The sequence below is a fragment of the Mirounga angustirostris genome, unplaced genomic scaffold (genome assembly GCF_029215605.1).
Source record: "Mirounga angustirostris isolate CCGP_5_RB_7025 unplaced genomic scaffold, mMirAng1.0.hap1 SCAF_11, whole genome shotgun sequence".
Taxonomy (NCBI): domain Eukaryota; kingdom Metazoa; phylum Chordata; class Mammalia; order Carnivora; family Phocidae; genus Mirounga; species Mirounga angustirostris.
The window spans coordinates 56,620,775-56,628,848 of record NW_026991719.1 but is presented as its reverse complement, the minus strand read 5'-3'; positions in this window follow the sequence as shown (position 1 = coordinate 56,628,848).

Sequence of the window (8,074 nt, the reverse complement as noted above, 5' to 3'; positions counted from 1 at the left end):
GCAATGAAATGAAAGTGTCCCAGGTATGGCCTCCTTGCCTGAGCCAGGAGTTCAGTCCCTTGGCTTCTCTGACCACAAACTGATCAGCTGTCCCAAGGGCCTTCGTTGCTCTCCCTTGGCCAGTCTGGACCTTCACCACCATAGACTGCAGGCCCTGAAAGGGGTGACCCCAAGGGTCTAAACCCCCCAAAAGCTTAGACCAGTGTGTGGTCATCTTCTCCACTGCTGGATGCTTTGCTTAGGGCCAGTGTGAGGTGCCAGACTTATGAGTAACTTGGCAGTAAGAAGGGCTCTTGGGCCAGACTAACGGGTGCCCTAGTTCACCTTTGTATAAGGCATGAGGGCCTGTGGGCTACGTGGACTTGGCTGGTGGTGACTGGCCTGTTAGCCATCTGCTGTGGTTTGACCGTCCTGAGAAAGAGCCATTGTTTGGCTCTTGGTCTGGAGTTCCAAAGCAGCAATGTCAGCCCAAGGCCTGAGTAGGAAGCTGGGAGGAAGACTGTGGGTGGGATTCTTTTGCAAGGCAAGGCCCCAAACCCCTCGGGGGCAGACAAGAGAAGAGGATGAGGAAAGATGTGAAGGAGGATGAGCACAAGCAGGCCTGCAAGTGCACCCTGTGTACAGAGGTGGACACATGGCAGCTAGAGCGTGGGTCCCCAGAGGGCTTTACAGAGGTCTTGTTCGGGTCTTTAAGCCAGTGTGTAGCCAGAAAATGAAGATGTGCAGCCTCTGAGAACTACAAGAGACCTTTTGGCACATCTTCCCCTTCCCCCTACCCGAATGCGTATGCAGCCTCTGTGTAGACATCTCCCTCCCTTTCCTGGAAGCCCGTTCTGACTTCTAAGACAGGGGTTTTTTTTTGTTTGTTTTGTTTTTTTTTTCCTTATATGGAGTCCAGATTGGTTTCCACTCTTGGGTTCCAGCTCTGCCCTCTGGGGCCACATACAAATATATTTGTTCTCTTAGACTCTGACAGAAGTCTAAAGACAAGAGACCCATGGTCCCTTGGATCCTCTCTTCTCCAGGCTAGACAGCCCTGGCTCTTCCAATCAATCCTATGGTACTAAAATGTCACCAAATGTAACCTCTCTGGGTCTCAGTTTGCTCATCTGTGTCTCAGTTTGCTCATCTGTAAAATGGGGATTAAACCAGGTAAGACATGCGAAAAGCTTAGACCAGCGTGTGGCATATTGTAAGCACTCAGTAAATGTGGGTTATTGTTATTAAACTTGTATTTCTACTGGCCATTTGTAATGATGTGGATGGAGCTAGAGTGTATTATGCTAGGTGAAATAAGTCAGTCAGAGAAAGACAAATATATAATCTGACTCATATGTGGAATTTAAGAAAGAAAACAGATGAACATATGAGAAGGGGGGAAAGGGAGAGAGGGAAACAAGTCATAAGAGACTCTTAACAATAGAGAACAAGCTGAGGTCGGTGGGCGGTGGGCTAGATGGGTGAAGTGTAGTAAGGAGGGCGCTTTTTGGGATGAGCACTGGGCATTGTATGTAAGTGATGAATCACTGAATTCTATTCCAGAAACCAATGTTGCACTGGATTTTGAGTAAAATTTAAATTCAACATTTTAAAAAAAAACTTGTATTTCTAGATTTGATCACTCTTTGAAGTCAAAAGACTGTGTCTTACTAGTCTTTGTACACCCAGTGCTTTGTCCAGTGTCAGGCACACAGGAGGCATTTAATTTATGTTGGCTATGAGACAGTGACATGGTCTCTAGTCCCTGTTCCATTCTACTCAATCTCCCCTGAACATATTCTAGCTTGTAACCCTTACTGTAGGAAGCCTAGAACTGAATACTGTCTAGTCATTTCAGGTTCAAGTAAATCACAGGTGTAAAATCTCAGGATCCCAGAATCTCACATCAGGGACAGACCTTAAAAGTCATTTATCTAGGGCACCTGGGTGGCTCACTCAGTTAAGCGTCTGCCTTCGGCTCGGGTCATGATCCCGGGGTCCTGGGATCGAGCCCCGCATCGGGCTCCTTGCTCAGCAGGGAGTCTGCTTTTCCCTCTGCCCCTCCCCCTGCTCATGCTTGTGTTCTCTCCCCCCCCTCGCAAAAATAAATAAAATCTTTTAAAAAAAGTTATTTATCTACCCCACGGGGTCCACCTTCATCCCCCAACTCATCCATCTGATGCTACAGGCCCCAACAAATTGTCATCCATCTCATAAATACTCCAGTGAGCCAGGTTCTGGGAGGACAGCAGTTCCTCTGGGGGCTGGAGCCCTGTGACCTCAACACACACCAGAAGAAGAGTTAATGGTTTGGTTTAGCATCCTAACTATAGGGGCGCCTGGGTGGCTCAGTTGGTTAAGTGACTGCCTTCAGCTCAGGTCATGATCCTGGAGTCCCAGGATCAAGTCCTGCACTGGGCTCCCTGCTTCTCCCTCTGACATTCTCCCCTCTCATGCTTTCTCTCTCTCTCTCAAATAAATAAATAAAATCTTAAAAAAAAATAAAAGCCTAGCATCTTGACTGAGGCAGACATCTGTGCTCTGGGCCACTTCCTTTCCCTTGATTTCTAAGTGAAATTACCTTTTTATTTATTTTTTTTAAGATTTTATTTTTTTGACACACAGAGAGAAAGAGAGACAGAGAGAGAGAGAGAGCAAGCGCACAAGCAGGGGGAACAGCAGAGGGAGAAGGAGAAGCAGGCTCCCTACTGAGCAGGGAGCCCGATGCGGGGCTCGATCCTAGGACCCCGGGATCATGATGCGGGCTGAAGGCAGACGTTTAACGGACTGAACCACCCAGGTGCCCCTGAAATTACCTTTTTAAATGTGTGTTTGTCACAGGGACAAAATGGGCGTTTCTGTGTCTGGCTGGGCATGTGGAGTGAGCAGGGATGAGAAGGAGTGAGAGAGAGGAGTGGTGAGTGGGCGTGGCAGAGAGAGGGAGACAGAAGACAGACGGAGAGAAACCAAAAGAGACACACGTACACACACAGAAACAGAGAGAGCAGGAGAGGGGAAGACACACACACACACACACACATGCACACACAGAGAAAGATGGAGAAGGGAGATAGAGACTGAGACACATATACACAGAGACAGAAAGAGTAAGTGAGAGAAAAAGAGAGAGAGAGAGAGACCCCTAAGCCAGCAAGAGTAAGTGAGCATGAGATTCAGGCTGTCTGTGTGTGGAACCTGGAACCCTTTCCCGCCCAAATATGGCCCTGAAGGCTTTTGGGGAAACATAATCAGCTACCTAGATTTTCCAGCAAGACAAACTCTGAAGGCCAGTCAGTGGCAGATCCTATAACTAGCAAGATTCTTGTCTCCCTCCTATCAGCTGCCCCCTGAATGTGGTTCCCTCGGGCCCTGGTCAGTAGACTGGGCGTCAGTGAGAGCGGCCAGATAGGCCTTTCTGCAGCTACCCCATGGCAAGAATATATATGCAGGCATGTCTGGAGATGCTAGCCTGCAAAAAGTATGTCCGTTTCCCAGACCAGAGGATGCTCTGGCACTTAGACCCACCGACCAGACAAAAATCCCCTGTGCTTGAAGTCTGGGAGAGCTTGGACTCCCCACCACACATTGTCCCTACAACCACCCGGTTTGGCCTATGGCTCCCTGAGCTTTCATTCCCAAGGAACCCATATGAAGCCCCTGGACAAGGGTGGGGCAGGAATGAGCTATGCATGAAAGGAATCTAAGGCCAGGCCTATGCTCACAGAGGGGTACCAGAAAGAAACAGCCAAAGGGCCGTTGAGGCATAAAAGGCATGTGATAAACCGAGTGAATGGGTAGCCAAGGCAGAATGAATAATCAACAACCCCATCGACATTATGTACAAGTGTAAGGATAAATGCATACCTGACAGCAGAGTGGGAACAGGAGAATAGGCAGGGCAGAGCCAGCAAATTGGCCACTCTTCTAACTAATCAGGAAAGGCTCTCTGGATAAGGTGGGATTTCAGATTGCTGAGCAGGTCTGCCCTCTCTGTAATGTGATTAAAATTGGTTGAGAAATTTGTGCTATATTTCAAGTGAGTGCTGTGCTTAAAATGTAATTGCATTTGGCCGCATATTTGACATTCTTGAAATTAGAGCAGCTTGCATGCAATAAGGAAATTTGTCTAGAATGGAATTTGATTTTTAAGCCAATGCACAGAAGAGCAGTTGCAATCTGAGCCTCCGATGGATGGTTCCTTCAGGGTTGGCTCTCTCTTTGCACTTCTCGTTCATTCTGGGACTCTTCTCCAGCACTCGGCAGGAGGGAAGCTTCTTGACCTCTGACTTCAGAAACCACATTTCTCCTGGCAGTCGGAGTCTGAGCTATCGTGACTCCCTGATGCAGGCCTCTCTTACGCATCTAGCAGCCTCAGACTGTATTGCAGGCTGAGACCATTAGGGACTCTGTTTTTGTCACCCAGGACTGAAGACCTCGTCCTGGGATCTGAAACACCCCACATCTGGTTCTACGTTCATCCTGCTTTGCTCTTCTTTGTCAGAACCCAAAAGAGCTATTGTGATTGTTGGCCGATGCTCTCTCTCCACCGTGGTGGAGGCTGAATGGCTGCTCAAGATTCTGTCACCTCCTCAATAGGGATGGTGAAGAGGAAGGAGAGCAAAAGAGGGGGAAAAAAAGATGTCACATCTCAGGGTGTCCCAAACTCTTTTCAGACTAAACTCTGGCCGGTCAGCTGTGCCCTTGTCATCGGGAGTTATAGAGGAACAACCTGCCTGTGTGGCCTAGACTCTTAAGGCTGAGAAGGACTGCGGGCATCATCTAGTCAGTCAACAAATATTGGAGCACATGCCATGTGCCAGGTGCTGGGGTTATAGAGTTGAACAAAATAGGCTTTGTCCTTCCCTCAGGAGCTTCCGGTGCAGCGGGGTAACAGTCTTGGTACAGAAATGTACAATCATGTCACTACTTATAGGTGCAAAGTATTCAAGCAAAGTACAGATATTTGGCCTAGGTCAGTAGTCTGGAAGGCTTCCCTGCAGAACTCATATTTAAGGTCGAGGCCAATAGGAGAAGTTAGCTGGGAGAAAGGGCAATGGGGATTTGTGAGGGCTCACCACAGGAAGGAGCAAAGTTCAGATTACTTCAAGGACTGACTAGGTTCTCATAGAAAAACTGCACCTCAGGTCAGCTGTCTTGCAAATGCCTGTATTTAGTCACAAGACCAGGTTGCGACAAGCCTGGTGTAGACAACCCCCAATCCCCCACCCACTTCAAGCAAGCCCATGGCCCAGGAGCATCAGCTATGTATTTGATAGGCAGTACACCGTCAGGCGGGCAGGTGGGTGGAGAGCAGCTGTACTTAATCTTTTTCTAATCTTGCTTTTCTTTCTTGGGCATGGCATCTAGAAGCCTCCAGGTTGTCACCACTCCAAGGGATAGGGCTGGCCTCTGTGTATCTCAACTTTCTTTAGCAAACATATTCTGCCAAGCCAAGGGAAAGGAAGGAACACTCACTGAGCACATGCTCTGTGTTAAGTATTTTTACAAATACCGCATTCAGAGGCTGCTGGGAAGATGGCAGAGTTGGAGGACCCTGGGCTCACCTCTTGCTGCATGGCTGCCTAGAGAGCACCCATGTCGGCATAAATAACCCAGAAAACAGCCCGAAAACTGGCAGAACAAACTCTCCACAGCCTGGCATAGACAAGACGTCACAGCGAAGCAGATCCACGCCCTCTGATTGCTCTTGGCAAGATCTCATCAAAGCGGTGCCACAAGCTTGGCAGTGTGCGTGCAGCCCAGACAAGGGTCAGCACCACTCCAAAGTGAGTCCTGCTCCAGGGAGAGGGGAAGATAACCACACACCAGTCTGACTGTGACCCCACAGTGGGCTGGGGGCAGGCAGCTGGTCTGACTGCAGGTCCCACTCACCAACAAAAGCTTCTCAGGGGACAACACGGAAAGTGCTTGCAGTTTGGTGTTACTTCATCTCTGGTAAGCACCTGCTCTGACTCAACTCAAGCCCAAGGCAGCCCCGGACCAGCCCACCAACACCACAGGTACCAGAATCTGCCTACAACAGGCAGAGAGCCATCGCAGGCTGGACTGAAGGCAAACACAGCTCTGCCATGATGGTAGGACACCCCTGCAGCAACACACAGAGGAGACACCGCCCGAAGCACCATTTTCTGCAGGACCTCTTCTTCATAAAGAAGCTGACTTTCCTAACAGAGAAACAAACACAGCAATAGACAGAATGAGGAGACAGAGGAATATGTCCCAAATGAAAGAGTGGAACAAAATCAGAGCAGGAGACCTAAGAGAAATGGAGATAAGTAATATGTCTGATAGAGAATTTAAAGTAAGGCTCATAAAGATACTCACTGAACTTGAGAAAAAAGTGCAGAACCTCCATGAGACCCTCCACCAAGAGATAGGAGATGTAAAAAAGAACCAATTAGAGCTATTGGACTTACTAAATGGAAATAAAAATAGACCACCTGGAATAAATAGCAAACAAGAGGAAGTAGAAGAACGAATCAGCCACCTGGAGGACAGAGTAATGGGAAGTAATCCAGCTGAGCAGATGAGAAGGGGAAAAATACGCAAAATGAGAAAAGACCCAGGGAACTCAGTGGCACTGTCAAGCATAACAGTCGCATGATAGGGATCCCAGAAGGAGAAGAGCGAGAAAAGGGGGCAGAAGATTTGTCTGAAGAAATAATAGCTAAAAACTTCCTGAATCTGGGGAAGGAAAGAGAAATCCAGATCCAGGAGGCACAGAGAGCCCCCAACAAAACCAACCCAAAGAGGTCTGCACCAAGACACAGAGTAAATAAGATGGCCAAAAGTAGTGAGAAAGAGAGAATTTTAAAAGCAGCAAGAGAAAGGAAAGCAGTGACACAAAGGCAAACCCCATACGGCTATCAGTGGGTTTTTCAGCAGAAACTCTGCAGGCCAGAAGGGAGCGGCATGATAATTTCCACTGCTAGGAGGAAAAAATCTACAGCCAAGAATACTCTATCCAGCAAGGCTTTCATTTAGAATAGAAGGAGAGATAGTTGCCCAGAAAAACAAAAGTTAAAAGCAAAACCCGCCACATCCCTGTCACACATGATGTCATCAGCCTGTGGGTCCCAAATTCACAGTCCAGCCACCCTCCTGTCTGAGTCAGCATGCACAGCCTGCCACCTGCTCGATGCCAAGTCAACACACCTTCACCTCAGATTGCCAAGGGCTCAAACTGGCACTCTTCCCCTCAAATACCAACCCCTGTGCTCAAGTTTGTGCACAAAAGTGGGCAATAATTATAACAGCAGAATGAAGCAACCCAAACAATGACACTACTTCTGTGGAATATAGAATGGATAAAAGGAGTGTGCTAGGCTGAGAACATCTCCAACAAACACATCAAAGAACAATATATATGGCATGATTCTTGTTAGTAAAAACAAAACAAAACAAAACCTGGGAAGAATAAAACAAGATGAAATCAGAGAAGGAGACAAACCATAAGAAACCCTTAAGCATGGGAAAGAAACTGAGGGTTGCTGGAAGGGAGGCGGGTGGGGAGGATGGGGTAACTGGGTGATGGGCATGAAGGACGGCATGTGATGTAATGAGCACTGGGTGTTTTATGCAACTGATGAATCACTGACCTCTACCTCTGAAACTAATACTACACTATATGTTAATTAATTGAATTTAAATTAAAAAAAAGAACGCCCCCCCCCCAAACAGATACCTCATTCAATCCTCACAGTACACTTAAGAGGTAGGTACCTCTTTGGTTTTGTGGATGGGGAAACTGAGGCACAGAGCAGGGAAGTAACTTGCCCAAGGTCACAGAGCTAGAAAGTGGGGGAGCAGGAATTCCAACCTAATGGGGTTGATTCTCAGAGCAAGCTTTTCCTGCAGTTCAACACAGCCTCTGCGACAGCTGTGATGTTTCTACCAAGCAGCAGTTTATCTGGGAGCAGACCCCACTGGGTCTTGTTCGTGTCCATCCTGGGGCCCAACTTCATGTCCAGCTGGGGCTACCATCACCATTCTCATCACACCTGTGAAGGACCAGCTGGCAGAGACCTTGGCTCCTCTAAATTCTAATCAGACTTGATCCAGCACAGAGGGGCTT